At 45.1% G+C, this 16,852-nt stretch overlaps 1 long non-coding RNA gene across 1 annotated transcript in view; it reads right to left on the reverse strand.

The window, feature by feature from the left end:
- Window positions 1–1,597: 1,597 nt before the first annotated feature.
- Window positions 1,598–16,852, reverse strand: part of LOC122552593 (uncharacterized) — a 70,793-nt gene continuing 55,538 nt past the window's right edge. Inside the window, exon 3 of the long non-coding RNA XR_006312424.2 lies at window positions 1,598–1,841. This is a non-coding gene — a long non-coding RNA (uncharacterized LOC122552593). The remainder of the gene's footprint in view (window positions 1,842–16,852) is intronic.

Raw genomic sequence — 16,852 nt, forward strand, 5'->3', positions numbered from 1 at the left:
ACTCTCTTGTCAGAGATGGTCTTGAGTTGCGCGAATGTTACTTGTCACTCCAATCGTGGATAATATCCAGGTCTCGCTGCACTTTGGCCTGGACTACTCCAGTATCCGAGGAGTGACGAATAATTCTCATCATTCTTTTCAAATCCATCAATGGCCCCAGTTCTTCAGTGTTATTAGAGCCACACATTAGCAGGCACTCTATATAACATAATCTGCAATGTGGAATCTCCTAGAGCATCAGACATGTTCAGACTTGCTGAGCGTTGCCTTTATTACTTGTTCCTGCAATTAGGACTGGAACCATAGAATCTCTACAGAGTGGAAGCAGGCCAATTGGCCCATCAAGTCAACATCAATCCTAGAAGAGAATCCCACCCACTCCCTGTGTCTGCAATTCCACATTCCCCATAGCTAACCCACTTAATCTGCACACCCCTGGATCCTATGGGCAATTTTAGCATGACCAATCCACCTAACCTACACATCTTCGGACAGTGGGAGGAAATCCACACAGACACAGGGAGAATGTGCAAACTGCACACAGTCAGTTGCCCGAGGATGGAATTGAACCCAGATCCTGGCACTATGAGGTAGCAGTACTAACCACTGAGCCACGGTGCTGCCCTAACCAGGGTGAGGACATTAGTTACCTACATCCCAAGCTTTGGTCTCCCAATGGGTAGGGGATGGAGTGACATTGGATGAGATGAGGTGAGATGGGGTGGGGAGATGTGGGTTGGAGTACATAATGATGGGATTGGATGGGATAGGTATGGAATGGGGTTTGGATGGAATAGAGTGGAGTGTGTGGGATAGGATGAGATTGGGTGGGATGAGGTGGGATGGGATGGACTGGTATGGTGTGGGGTGGATTAGGATGAGGTGGGATGGGATGAGGGGTGGAATGGAATGGGATGAGGCGGAGTAATGTGAGATTGGATGATTGGCATTTTGAATAATCATCGTGGTGGCAGGTGCCAAATTCTGATCACAATAAAATATTAAATGATTCTTATACCATTGTATGGCTACAAATCAGACAATAATAAATGAATTACATAATTACAATAATTTCAGCATATAAATAATTCCCACCTTGTCCTTGATTCAATCATAGAATTGAAAGCTCCCCAATTTACATTAAGGTACGCAGTTCCTATGTCACCAGGTTAAGTTCACAGAGGTTTCAGTTATTTGCATACAATTTGTGAGTTTTATAAAATATAAACACAACCACCTGATGGAGGAGCAGCGCTCCAAAAGTTAGTGCTTCCAAATAAACCTGTTGCACTATAACCTGGTGTTGTGTGAATTTAACTTTATAAAAATGTGGATTGGGCTGACTCATAATCTATTTTTCTGTTACGTACTATTGTTGTCTACTACCCCTGCTATCCACACCAATCCATTTGCCATATCCTTCGGCTTTGTGAGTGAGATCAAAATCAGCCCAGTGTGAGGAATGCTGCTCCGTAATCAAAAGCCTGATTGCTTTTCTATGAGATCATTATCTTTATTGTGTCGACACACACTGATGGCCTAGGTATTAACTTGCTATTAACACAATCTCTTCACATTGGGATCTCCTGGTGCTTGTGGTAACACAGATAGTCAGAGATTATTACAGGGTCTTTATTTCAGGTTAAAAAAGAAATGCAACTTGTAACAACCCACAAGGATAAATGCATTATGAAGACCTCTCAACAGGTAGATGAACCTCGGTATTCACTCTTCCTCGGGGAGTTGTTCTGCTTGTTATGTGGGCTTTTATGCTCTTCATTCACTTGACACTAATTTGGAAATGGTTGATTTGAACTTAAAACCTTAAAAAAAAGGACGAGCTGAATGGGGAGAGATGATAAAACAAAAACAAACTGAAAATATTTTCTTTGCTGGCCATTTCACACAGTTATTATTACATGGTTACATTGAATTACAATTTTCATCAACATTCCAAATCTTCACGTTCTCCCCTTGATGTGAAGTAAAGGCAAGATTCGTAAGATGATGAATAGGCTGATGGGCTGCAATACTTTCTACTCAACGGAAGAAAACTTAAATCAGATTAAACAGCCCCTAATCGGGCCCTGTAACAAAAATACACCACTAAGGGCTCAAAGGCAATTTATAAAATTAATCAAACCAGAATAACGTTCATGATTTGGAGATACCGATGTTGGACTGGGGTGTATAAAGTTATAAATCACACAACACCAGGTTATAGTCCAACAGGTTTAATTGGAAGCACTAGCTTTCGGAGCATCACTCCTTCATCCTGATGAAGGAGCGGCGCTCCGAAAGCTAGTGCTTCCAATTAAACCTGTCAGAATAACATTGACTGGGATGGGCCCCCCGCCTCTATGATACCGACTAGTCTCTATAGACCTCAATCATCCCAATGGAAAACGCATACTGGCTGTTGATGAAGATCCGAGCACAGACATAACCAGGAAAGAGGGGCACAATGACACCTTCTGCAGTCTACTGCCTGGAACTGTTAGTAACTACAGAATGAAAATCCATTGCTGGAGAAACTCAGCAGTCTGGCAGTATCTGTGAAGTGAAAGCAGAGCCTATGTTTTGGGTCTGGTAACCCTCCTTCAGAACTGGCCACTGGCTACTTTGGCCAAGCCCAGGAATAGCCCGACGAGGAGACCCTCTGACCTGCCAGCACCTCCCTGCTCCAACTCATCTACTCTCCCCTCACATAGGCTTGAAAGCTCCCTTCGAACAAGGTGGAGGGAAACGGTGTTCACCTCACTACACTCCTCCTTCCCCACCCCACTATACTGGCCAACATTTACCCCTCAACAAAAACAGACTGAACACTACCAAATTGCTGCTGTGGGATCTTGCTGTGCTGCCTTTTCCAATACTGCAGCAGCGACTGGATTTTGACGGCACTTTGTGAGGTACTGAGGCACTGTGGAAAAAGCAGGTTTTCTATCAGGTTTAAATGGACAGTAAGTGTCATCACCCTGAGTGCTGTTGGATTCTTTAAGAACGGCAAGTTCTGTCCACTGCCATCATGGGTCAGTTTATATTGAAGGGTCCGCTGTGTGCCCGGAATCCACACGGCAGGAAAATGCCAAGAAACCTGAAATCAAATCATGTGGGCATTTTGTCTCACAGAGCTCATGCAATTCTGCTCTCCCCAGGTCCTCTTAAAACCTTCCTATGTTCCTAAGGTTGTCTTTGGCTCAATTTTCACCAACTTGTTAAAAGGTTTGCTTTATCATCTAGGCTCAGATTTCGTTGCGGTGTTGCAGGAGTACTGCGTTGCCAGAGATGCTTTATTGTAGGTGCCTGATCAGCTTGACTGGGAGGAAGCAAGGATAGCAGGATAAGACCAAATGGGCTGAAAAGCCAGCCTTGTCATCCTTAGGCATTCGCAAAGCTGGCGCATCATCGACATAGCAGACGCAATCCTTCCAGATTGTTCTGAAAGCTGCCATTATCATAATTAGGTTGTAATATAATCTTCCTTTTTTATGCAGCTTCGCATACTCTGCAGCCAGCAGTGTACCTGGCTAAGAACAAAACATCATGAACGCCTGATAATTTAATTCACAGCAGTCAGCATCTGTGTGCTTTGAAATCTTTCAGGACACACATTATAAAGGCGAGAGAAACATTCAGTGGCTTGTGGCAGTCATTATGGATTTCCCCACTTCCTCCATCAGCCCCAGACATTCAGGGTGTCTGAACACTGTGCATGAGGCAACTGTCCAGGCAGTTGTGACATACACCCAGCTTTACAACAAAGATAAATCTCTGCAGAGGTTTCACACACTCACTGGCAGCTCTGTGGGAAGCATCCTCACATCCCATCCCTCTCGAGGACCCAATTACTGTGACGCTGACTGATCCATCGACTGACATTTTATTCCATGGATCTGTGCAGGAATAGAGTCATAGGGCCCCTACAGCACAGAGACAGGCCCTTCGGCCCATCTGACCAAACTGTCCGCCCGCACTAACCCCATTTCCCTGAACTTGGCCCACATCCATTTCAACCTTTCCTAGAATGGCTTCATGTAAATGTGAATGAATTCCTGGGTTATGCTGTGATGTAGCTGTGATCGAAATAGTCATGTGATGGGTCTCTGCTAGAAAGTTGGAACCAGCGCACCTCGGAGAAGTGAGCTATTATCAGGTACATGCTGTTAATCAGTATTGTTTAAAACATACGAAACATTCTAATTCAAGCTTGTACGAAAAACAGAAGAACCAAAATTAAAGAAATGTGGGGAATATTTTACTTATAACACAGTATATAGGAGTGTTCACCCTGTCAAGTCTGCGCTACCATTCAATGAGATCATGACTGATCTGATAACCCTTACTCCACATTCCCGCCTTTTCCCCATAAACCTTGATCCCTTTACTGATTAAAAATCTGTCTATCTCAACCTTTGTGGGCGGCACGGTGGCACAGTGGTTAGCACTGCTGCCTTACAGCGCCAGAGACCCGGGTTCAATTCCCACCTCAGGCGACTGACTGTGTGGAGTTTGCACGTTCTCCCCGTGTCTGCGTGGGTTTCCTCCGGGTGCTCCGGTTTCCTCCCACCATCCAAAGATGTGCAGGGTCAGGTGAATTGGTCATACTAAATTGCCTGTAGTATTAGGTAAGGGGTAAATGTAGGGGTAGGGCTATGGGTGGGTTTCGCTTCGGCGGGTCGGTGTGCACTTGTTGGGCCGAAGGGCCTGTTTCCACACTGTAATCTAATCTAAAAAAAACTTCAATACAATTAACGACCCAGCCTCGACAGCCCTTTGTGGTAAAGAATTCCACAGATTCACTACTGGGGAAGGGGCAGAGTCGTTGTGTATACTTAAGGCTGAGATGGATAGATTCTTGATCAGTAACAGGATCCAGGGTTAAAGGGAAAGGGCAGGGATGCGGATGTGAGGAATGCCAGATCAGCCTTGATCCTATTGGATGGTGGAGGGGCCGAATGGCCGACTCCTGATCCAATTTCTTTGGGCTTTCTGATCTGAAAGGAGCCCTGTGATGCAGCAGTAGTGTCCTTAACTCTGGGCCAGAAGATCCTGTTTCAAGTCACACCTGCCTCATTCGAATGTCAAAACATGTCTAAATGGGATGATTACATCGTCTCACAAGATGACACAATCAAAGTCTCCAAAAAGGAGAGCCAGTAAAGTTACTGAACAACATATACTGGTCGAACCTATCTCATATACTTCAACAGGAGGTCCAGACTTTTTATTTCCAGGAATGATTAGTTTCCAAACTCAGTCAACCGTCTGTGTGGAGTTTGCACATTCTCCCCGTGTGTGCGTGGGTTTCCTCTGGGTGCTCTGGTTTCCTCCCACAATCCAAAGATGTGCAGGTTAGGTGAATCAGCCATGCTAAATTGCCCACGATGTGTAAGTCAGTTGCGTTAAGTCGGGGAATGGGTCTGGGTGGGTTACTCTTTGGAGGGTTGGTGTGGACTTGGGCCAAAGGGCCTGCTTCCACACTGCAGGGATTCTATAATCTTACTGAAAGAAAGAACAGGGTCAGGGCTGAATGGCCTCCTCCCAATCTTATATTCACCCAGAAACAATAAATGGACAGCTGGCTGGATGAGAACTCTGGAACTAGATGTGAATACCCTTCTTGATTGGTCATTTAGAGAATGCAGCGTTAGATATCCCTGCCTTCTACCAGTAATCTCCCTTTACACTCTTTCAGCTGAACTCAACTGCTCCTTACAGCAGCATTGTAACAGAAGCAGGCATTTCAATGCAAACTAAACTAAAATGCTATTCCCAAGGCAAACAATGCCCTATAGCAGTCCCTCTTTATATGTGCTCAAGATAGTTCATTAATCAATACCTTCCCACCAGTTTATCCTTAAATTTAATGACTCAGTTGACATAATCATAACATGGTAGGCAGCAGAAAAGCAGAGGGAATATTTTAATTTTGATATTGACACAAGACTAGGTGGGAATTCAGGTTCGAAGGAGGGCACAACAAGGCTTCAAGAGAGTTTGAACAGGCTACTCAAATGGGCTAGAACACAGCAGATGGAATATAATGTAAGTGAGAGTGAAGTTATGTTCTTTAGTAATCAAAAACCAAAAAAAAACAGTGTTTATTGAACAGTGAAAGGTTTGGAAGTATCGGGGTCCAGAGGGACCTGCATTGCCTTTGCTCATGAGTCACTGAAAGCTTAATGCAGATGCATCAAGCAATGAGGATGGCATATTGTCACAGGAGGAAAGGTGTTTTGCTACAGAACAGACATCACTGGAAAATCTCAGCAGATCTGGTAGCATCTGTGGAGAGAAATCACAAAATGACATCACCATAGGAAATGACCTCACCACAAGAAATGGAACAACCCAAGGAAACTTAAATACATTAATATAAAGCCAGCTACACCACCAGTGCTTCATCCGGAGGCTCACTGAAGATGTTACCTAGTATGGTGACGAAACATCTGAAAACAACCTTTCCAGCTCAACAAGCAAACCTATATCTAGAAGTCAGAGTTGACTCTTCCTCAGAACTGATGTCTTGTTACAGTTGTATAAAGCCTTGGTGGGAATGCACTTCCTTATTTAAGGAAGGATTGAAATTTCCTAATTAACATGTTCAGAGATGTTATGACACACCTTGATAGCAGGTAGGGCTTGAACCCAGGTTCCTGTTTCAGATGGGGGGACACTAGCACTGCAGCACAAGAGTCCCTTCCAAAGAAGGGTAGACTTGACCTTGAGGGAATGCAACAGAAATTACCTTGGGGAATAGAGGGACAGTCTTCTGGGGAGAGATTGAAGAAACACACAGGACGTGACATGGTGGACAAGGATATGATATTTCCCCTGGTTGGTGAGTGTAGAGTTTCAGAAGAAGGGATAGGTGATTGGGCACATAAATAAGGAGGAGGAATTTCTTCACTCTGAGGGTGGTAAGTCTTTGGGAATTCTCTGTCGCAGATATCTGAGAACCTTGGTCACTGATATATTTTCAAGGCAAAAAACAAATGAGAAGGCGCACTGGAGATATGGGGATAATGCAGGGAAGTCACCTTGAGGTCAGTGATCAACCCTAATATTCTGGAATACTAGGTTCAAGGGGCTGAATGACCTATTCCTGCTCCTATTCTTGATGTTCCCACATTCTCATGATTGGAGCTATAATCAACTATTAAAGCTCAGATCAATATTGAACCTGCAGCCTTCCTTAGTCTATGAGCACCAACCACTCAACAGCAGCCTGCATGCATATTGCATTTTTAATCTAGGAAGAGCAAATCCTGAGGGACTTTGCTGCATTGTAATCAGGCAACGTTCACTCAGAAATGTAAAGATATGTCAAGACAGCCTGGTAAAAGAGGTAGGAAGGTGTGCCTTACAAGAGGAAGATGAGGCAGAAAGAAGAAAAGGTTTGGTCCCTGAGCTGGGACCGTGGGCGGCACGGTGGCACAGTGGTTAGCACTGCTGCCTCACAGCGCCAGAGACCCGGGTTCAATTCCCGCCTCAGGAGACCGACTGCGTGGAGTTTGCACATTCTCCCCGTGTCTGCGTGGGTTTCCTCCGGGTGCTCCGGTTTCCTCCCACAGTGCAAAAATGTGCAGGTTAGGTGAATTGGCCATACTAAATTGCCTGTAAGTGTTAGGTGCAGGGGTAAATGTAGGGGAATGGGTCTGGGTGGGTGCGCTTCGGCGGGTCGGTGTGGACTTGTTGGGCCGAAGGGCCTGTTTCCACACTGTAAGTAATCTAAAAAGCTGGGGATGTGGCCACCAATGGTAGAGAAATGGAAGTGGGGAATAAAATGTGAAGTGCTTTAACCAACTGAGTCTCTGGGGAATTGACGATGTTCCCCTTTCGTCTAGGACTTGAGATGTTGTGAAACTTGAAAGGATGAAGAAAACATTTGCAAGGATGTTGCCAGGGTTGGAGGGTTTGAACAACAGGGAGAGGCTGAACAGGCTGGGACTGTTTTCACTGGAGTGCCGAAGGCTGAGGGGTGACCTTATGGAGGTTTATAAATCATGACGGGCATGGATAGGGTAAATAGACAAGGTCTTTTCCCCAGGATGGGGGAGTCCAAAATTAGAGGCCATAGGTTGAAGGGGAGAGGGAAAGGATTTTAAAATGACCTTTTTCAAACAGAGGGTGGTGCGTGTATGGGACAAGCTGCCAGAGAAAGTGGTGGAGGCTGGTACAATTACAACAGTTAAAAGGTGTCTGGATGGGTATCTGAATAGGAAGGGTTTAGAGGGATATGGGCTAAGTGCTGGCAAACGGAATTAGCTCAGACTATCCGCAAGGATGAGGTGGACTGAAGGGTCTGTTTCTGTGCTGTATGATTCTAGGAGTCAACAAAGGCAGTCTCTGAGTGACAGCAGCTTTTGTCTTGATACTGTTCCGTGTATGCATGTCTACAGCACTGTTGCATCTTGGTTTTCATATCCTTTAAAGTTGCAGCCTTCTGCTGAAGGCAAACCATGCAGAAGCACTTATTTGCTGAACCAAGCTGCACTACATGAGGAATAATTTTGTTGGTAGCATTGCCTGATGTCATGTCATACGCGTTGCAATGTAAATGCCCAGAGGATGTGTAATATGAGTAATCAGTGGCCTCTGGTACTCCCTAACTATATGACTACAATGCATTTACGTCAAGTGTGGCAAGTGAGGTTGCAGTGTAACTGAAAATTGAATCGGGCAGGGAAATAGAACCAGAGGCTGCTTTAAATTAAGAGTTTGAGAGCAGTTTTCTTGATTGTTTTCAGCACTATTCTGAGCACGTAGATACCAACAGGTCCCAAGTTTAATCCCTATTCAGAGCTGATCTCTGCCAAGGAAAGCTAATAATTGTTCGCAACACTCCCAGCCATGGGCGAGGGAATCTGTGGAGTGTGGCCAGATTATTAGACAATTGATTAGATAAAGGATTTATTGAAAATCATCGTGGTGTCAGGTGCTGGACGATACAAATAAAACAATGCATGTAATTCACATTAACATAAAGTTTGAAACAGTCAAAGAATTGCGCAATTATGCAAACGTACATGTGACTATAATTACATCATGTTGCAAAATTTGGTCTCTTTAATTTACAGAATAAAAATAACAAAATTCAGTTGCTCGCTGACGTCCACAAATCAGATGTTGTTGGTTTGGGTTAATCAAATTCTCAATCATGTGCATACTGTTTATGAATTTTGAACAGTTGGGGTGTGGACTTCGTCTGCTTTATTTATTCCATATCTTATTTATGGAACACTGATTTTTCTCCTGACTCACACCACAGAATTACTTCCAGTAGCTGTGACAAGAGATAGTAGGCAATGAGACATGGGATTCAAGAGTTTTCTACTGAAGTCCAGATAGAGTTTCCTCCATCTTTCAGTGAGAGTACATATGTTTAGTTGTTTAACATTGATACACGTTACCTCAGATCAGTTTCAAATGTTTGTTTCTGAACTTGTTGACAAGCACTTCAATATGTTGCTAGGTCCAGCCATCTTCACCTCCTTCATCACTGAACTTCCCTCCACTATTAGGTCAGAAGTGAGGATGCTTGCTGATGATTACACAATGTTCAGCACCATTCGCGACTTCTCAGACAGTGAAGCAGTTCATGTTCAAATGCAGTAAGACCCGGGCAATATCCAGGCTTGGGCTGACCAGCAGCAAGGAACATGCGCCCCAAACAAACAAAGCAATAATTAGCTCCAATAAGAGACAACCTAACCATTATCCCTTGACATTCAATGGGTTTGCTGTCACTGAATCCCCTGCTATGAATGTCCTGGGAGTTACTGCTGACCAGAAACTGAACTGGACTCATCACATAAACGCAAGAGCAGGTCAGAGGCAAGAAATACTGTGACGAGTAACTCACCTCCTGACTCCCCAAAGCCTCTCCACCATCTACAAGGCAGAAGTCAGAAGTGTGATGGAATACTCCCCACTTACCTGGATGGGGGCAGCTCTAACAACATTCAAAAAGCTCGACACCATCTAGGACAAAGTAGCCTTCAGCCAAAGGCTGATAGCACAGATGCAGTGAAGGAGAAGTTAAATAAACACAAAGGAGAAAAACAACAGGCTTGCATTTCCATAGCACCTTGTGCAAGCGCCAGGCATTCCAAACACCAGCAGCAGCACACAGCAGGCACTGGAAATCTGAACCAACCACAGAAACTGCTGGAGAAGCTCAGCAGGTATCAGTGGAGAGAGAAAAACGGAGTTCACATTTCGAGTCCAACGTGGGTCTTCATTATGAAGAATGGCTTGTAAATGAAGACAAATCGGGTCAGTAGAAGACTGAAGTGAAGCAGAAAGCTCAGCATGGCTGAGATGGGCTGAATGGGCTCTGGCTGTGTCAGAACCCTCAGAAAATGCATTGGCATCGCAGTCTATCTGGTATCGTTTTACAGAAGGGGAGGGAATGATTGGCCTGGCTATCAACTTTTAACCTCTCGACTGGAGTGGAAGGCATTTTTGGTCAGTGCATTGAGTATTGGTGTCGAGAGGTCCTGTTGCAGCTGTACAGGACATTGGTTGGGCGATCTTTGGAATACTGCATTCATATCTGGTCTCCCTGCTATAGGAAAGTTGTCATTAAAAAGTTCAAAAAAGATTTACAAGGATGTTGCCAGAGTTGGAGGGTTTGAGCGACAGGGAGAGACTGTAGGCTGGGGCTATTTTCTCTGGAGCATCAGAGGCTGAGGGGTGACCTGAAAGACGTTTATACAATCATGAGGGGCATAGGTAGGGTGAATAGACAAGGTCATTTCCCTAGGGTAATGGAGTCCAGACTAGAGGGCATAGGTTTAAGGTGAGAGAGGAAAGATTTAAAAGGGACCTAAGGGGTAAACGTTTTCACACAGAGAGTGGTACATGTATGGAATGAGCTGCCAGAGGCAGTGGTGGAGGCGGGTACAATTACAGCATATAAAAGGCATCTGGATAGGTATAGATATAGGAAGGGGTTAGAGGGGCATGGGCCAAATGTTGGCAAATGGGCTTGATTAATTTAGGAATCTGGTCAGCATGGACAAGTTGGACCGAAGGGTCTGTTTCCGTGCTGTATGACTCTGTGAGCCTATCTGTGAATTTCTCAAACCCCACTACCAGTCCCCCAGCCCCTCCTGAGCTCCCCACCCACACCCACTCCCTAAATGTGGAAGCTGGGTCATTGAATATATACAAGACTCAGTTAGATAGATTTTTGATTGACAAGGAAGCTCAGGGGGAGGAAGTGGGGGTAGGTACAGACCGGAGAACGGAGCTAGAGCTACAATTAGGAATGCCAACTTTCCTGGGATGGATGGGGGTCGACTCGACTCATTGCCAGGTGGAAATTCGCAACAATTGGGAGATTGTCAAACGAAAGGGTATATGGACAGCATGGTGCAGGAAGAGCAGTCAGGATCCTCATCGCTACCTGTTGCTGAGCCTTGGATCACCTTGGACTGGATAGGACTGAGAGAGAGAGAGAGAGAGAGAGAGAGAGAGAGTTGGAATGAAGGTGTCGGAAGGTGCCACCAACAAAGACGGCAATTGTCTGGGACCACATTCAACCTTCTATCAGACCATAAGTGATAGCAACATTTCCTATTGAGGCCATTCAGCCCCTCGAGCCTGCTTCATCATTCAGTAGGATCGTGGCTGTTCCAGCACTCCTCATGTCCACTTTCCTGTCCTTTCCCTGTAACCTTTGATTCCCTGACTGATCAATAATCTCTCGATCACAGTCTTCAATGTACGCAAGGACTCTTATCTCACAGCTCTCTCTGCGGCAAGGAGTTCTGTAGACTCACAACCCTCTGAGAGAAGAAATTCCTGCTCATCTCAATCTGAAATTGGAGCCCCTTTATTCTGAGACTGTGCCCCCTGGTCCTGGACTCTCCCATGAGGGGAAACATCCTCTCAGCGTTGACCCTGTCAAGCCCCCTAAGAAGGGATAGGCCATTTGGCCTGCTGAGTCTGCTCTGCCATTCATTAAAATCGAGGCTGATCTATCCATCGTCTCAGCTCCTCCTATCTTCATTAACCCTTCATTCCCCTACCATGCAAAAACCCATCCAACTGTGCCTTGAATATATTTAATGAGGTTGCCTCTGCTGCTTCCTTGGGCAGAGAATTCCATAGATTCCTACTCTCTGGGAAAACCAGCTCCTCCTCATCTCTGTCCTAAATTTTCCCCTCCCTAACCTTGAGGCCATGTCCCCTAGTTCTAATCTCACCCACCAGTGGAAACAATTTGCCTGCCTTGATCTTATCTATCCCTTTCACAATTTTATATGTTTCTATAAGGTCCCCTCTCATTCTTCTAAATTCTAGCAATTACAGCCTCTGGCAGCTCAACCTCTCCTCAAAGGGTAACCCCCTCATCTCCAGAATCAACCTGGTGAACCTCCTCCGCACTGCCTCCAAAGCCAGTATATTCTTTAAGTCAGGAGACCAGAACTGCACCCAATACTCCAGATGCAGCCTCACCAACACCTTGTACAATTGCAGCAGAACCTCCCTACTCTTCAGTTCAATCCCTCGCGCAATGAAAGTCAATATTCCATTTGCCTTCCTGATTACCTGTTGCATCTGTAAATCAACAAATCTGTAAATCTGTAAATCAAATTCATGTACGAACACTCCTACGTCCCTCTGCACAACAGCATGCTGCAATCTTTCACCATTTAAATAATGCTCCGACCTACTAGCTTTATTTCCAAAGTGGATAACCTCTCATTTACCAACATCTGCCAGACCCTTGCCCACTCACTTAACCTATTTCAATCTCTCTGCAGATCCTCCACATCCTCTGCACAGTTTGACTTTCCATTCAATTTAGTGTCATCAGCAAATGTGATCCCCTCTCATTCTTTTAAACTCCAGTGAGTTGAGTCCCAACCTGTTTGGACTTTGCTCCTAAGAAAATCTCACCATCTCACCATCGCTGCTGGGAAATATGAGTGCCAGCATTGAAAGCTGTGGAAAACCTTCACTCTCCTGAATCCCCTCAACAACACCCCCCTTCCCCTACACACACCATCCAACACCCCTCCCCCACAAGCCCTGGCCTATGGAAAGCCCCAGGAACCATGGTGTGATGCTAATGGGCTGTAACAAAGGCCTCAGTTTTATTGGCTAAAGGACCATCAAGACTGAGAAATCGTTCCACTGAAACCTTCCTTGTTTGTTGTTCTTTCTACATTACACGAAATGATAGGCACTGGCAGAGTAAGCGTTCTCCTTCCAACCTTCAGCTCCCACTTAAATATTAACAAAACAATGGCCTTATAGTACATGGATTTAGAAATGGCAGATCAATGGTTAATAGCAACAAGACCATAGTCTGAGGGAAAATTCACTCTGAGTCATCAACATGAGGTACAGTCAGATCAGCCATGACCTCACTGAGTGACAAGGCAGGATCAATAGGGTGAATGACTTGCTTCTATTTCTCACGCTGCTGTGATCTGGTATCTACACTCCTCCCTACACCCCTCCCCTTGTCACCAACTCTACACCCTCCATTTTAACCATTGCACCATGGTGGGTGCGGGATCTGGTGGAGCCCAGAGTGCTGGGCTTGCCTCTCTCAACCCCTGCACCTCTCTCTCCCTCTTTCTCTCGCCTCCTTTAAAGCCTTCTTGAAAAACTCATCACTTTTTCAAAACGCTTGGTTAGCATTGCCTCATTAAGTGGCTGGGTGTCAGATCTTTAACGAACATAAGGCGCCCTGGGGCATTTTGCTCAGTTAGTGGTGATTTTTCAATGCAATCTGCTCTGGTTGTTATATGGAATTCCAAAGATCCCAATGATGGATCCACACATGTAGTAATCAAGACCATAAAACACAGGAGCAAATGTAGGCCACTCAGCCCATCGAGTCTGCTCTGCTATTCAGTGAGATCATGGCAGATCTGATAATCCTGAACTCTGCTTTCCTGCCTTTTCCCCATTACCCTTGATTCCCTTTCTAATTAAAAATCTGCCTTGAATATACCTAATGATTCAGCCTTGACACCTTCCATGGTAAAGAATTCCAGATATTTATTACCCTTGAGAAAAGAGATTCTTCCTCATCTCTGTTTTAAATGGGCGACCGTTTATTCTGAGATTCAGTCCATGGTTCCTGGACTCTCCCACAAGGGGAAGCAATCTTTTAAATGTATTAACCTCTCAGAAGTGATATCACCCACCATAGCAGACAAAGACAGATAAACAGCAGACAAGACAGAACATCAGTGCTTCCGGAGGCTCACTGATGATGTTACCCAGCATGGTGACGAAACGTCTGAAAACAAACCTTCCAGCTCAGCGAGCAAACCTACAACCTGAACTACAAATCTTCTCCAAAATTGCATGCAACCACAACCGCATCTTCCCTACTTAATTAGTTGGGTTCTTTAGATAGATCTGCTCATCTAAGACTGGAGAGGCCACAGAGGACAAAAAGGTCATATTCAGTTTAAGGTACATGGAAAGACTTTCCATTTTAATATTTCTGACAAAATCACACCTGGAAACCTGTTGCAGGTAGAAAACCACTGTTAAGCTGGGAGAATAGAAGGTTTGGAAATTTATAAAAAGCTTGTCTCAATCCCCACTTCTGACGTTATGATATAGGGAAGGTCATTGATGAAGAGGGTGAAGATGGTTAGGTCTAGGAGGCTACCCTGAGGAGCTCCTGCTTGGATGGTCTGGAGCTGAGATGACCTGGGTATAAACTTGTGACCAGAGGCTACAGTTATTCTGCACATTAGCACCCTAGACAATGGCTGTGTCTGGGCATCACTCTGCAATGCCTGTACTAGTTTACCTGCTCATAAAACCACCAGATGGCTGTAAGGAAATAGTATCCATTCACTTCGGTTGTACTGCCTTCAGATAGAACAAGAGCATCATTACAGCACGTCTCATCTTGTTTTCATGTTCCATAGTATCTTGTCTTTGTGCCCGCTCCTCCTTGATGGTCTCTCAAACTTACCGTCTCCTTTCTTTCATGGTTACACCAACAGCATCCAACAGAGGGCGCTGTTGCATTGCAGACCACACACCAGAGCCGGCCATCCTGAGGCTCCCTCTCCCATTGCCACCAACTCCCTGTCACCAAAATGCCCGTTTTCCTGGGCACTAGGGAAATGGAGAGATGATGTTGTGCTAATGGCACTGGGTGAATAATCCAGGGGCAATCCAGGCTGATGTTCTGGAGGCCAGGTGTTGAGGGAATATTGAGACATTTGAATATAATGAAAATATGGAATTAAAAGCTAGCCTAATGGCAACCATTGTTCATTGTCATAAAACTCATCTGTTTAACAAATGGCCTCTAGGGAAGGAAATTTGTCATCCTTACCAGGTCTGGGCCTACATGTTGGGGTGGCATGGTAGCTCAGTGGTTAGTACTGCTGCCTCACAGCTCCAGAGACCTCAGGCGACTGTCTGTGTGGAGCTTGCACATTCTCCCCCTTGTGACTGCGTGGGTTTCCTCCGGGTGCTCCGGTTTCCTCCCACAGATGTGCAGGTCAGGTGGATTGGCCTTGAGGAAATGTGGGGTTACAGGGATAGAGTAGAGGGTGAGGCTGAATAGGATGTTCTTTGGAGAGTCAGTGTAGACTGGTTGGGCTGAATGGCCTGTTACCACACTGTGGGGATTCTATGATGTGACCCCAAGCCCACATAATCTAATTGACTCCTCAGGCATGGGTAATAAATGTAGGTCCAGCCATTGAGACTTACATCCCATGAGTCAATTTAAAAAACGATTAAATGAATCGGGGTGCCCTTTGCTGTGAATTCCGATCACATTCCTAAAAGATTGAGTCTTGGCCAACTCCCTGTATATGCAATGGCTACCACAGCTGGAGAACTGAGGACATTTGCCTCATCTCCTGCCACATTGATCCCTGGCACTCAGTGGGACATGGCATTGACAGCTTGCCATTAGAAATCCTATCCAAATCAGGGGCAGGACGAGGCCATTCAGCCCCTCGAGCCTGTTCTGCCATTCAGTAAGATTGTGGCCAATCTGATTATAACGTTAAATCAACATTACTGCCTGTCGTTGATAACATTTTACCTTCACCCCTCTCCCAACCCCCCCCCCCACCCCGCCCGCTGAACAGGAGTCTGTCTGTCGTTGCCTTAAGAAAATTCAAGGATTCTGCTTCTACCAACTTGTTTAGGAAGAGAATTCCAGAACTCACTATGCTCTGAAAGAGAAAAAGGCTTGATATCATCTCGATTTTAAATGGATGACTCCTGAATTTTAAACAGAGACCCCTTGACCCATAAGACGAAACACCTTCTCCACACGCACCCTCACGATTATATACGTTTTAATCAAGTCACCTCTTGCTCTTCTAGGCTCCGGCCTGCCCAGCCTTTCCTTATGAGTCAACCCAATTATTTCAGGTATTAATCTGAAACTGCAAAATCTGCCAAACATATGGTGCTGGGCACAGACTCTGACGCTGCATGGTATGCAGGATTTAACTGTGTCCTCTTTGTTATCTTTCAGGAATGCTTATTGAGGGAGATAGAAGCATTTCATGTTTGTGTGTGTGTCTATGTGAGAGTGTTTGTGTATGTGTGTGTCTTTCGGTGTGTGTGTATTTATGAGAGAGTGTGTTTGTGTGTATTTGAGTGAGTGTCTTTCTTGTGTTTGTATTTGTGAGTGTATGTGAGTGTGTTTGTGTATGTGACTCTGTCTGTGTGTGTTTGTGTGTGTAAATGTGCGTGTTTGTGTGTGTGTATGCGAGTGTTTTTGCGTGTGCGTGTTCATGTGAGGGTATGTGAGTGTGTTTTTATATGTGAGTGCTTGTGTGTGTGAGTGTGTGAGAGTGTGTATGAGTGTGTTTGGGTGTGAGTGGAT

Source organism: Chiloscyllium plagiosum, unplaced genomic scaffold, assembly GCF_037043375.1.
Source record: "Chiloscyllium plagiosum isolate Xiang-an unplaced genomic scaffold, Cpla_swu_hap1 HiC_scaffold_10, whole genome shotgun sequence".
Lineage (NCBI taxonomy): Eukaryota > Metazoa > Chordata > Chondrichthyes > Orectolobiformes > Hemiscylliidae > Chiloscyllium > Chiloscyllium plagiosum.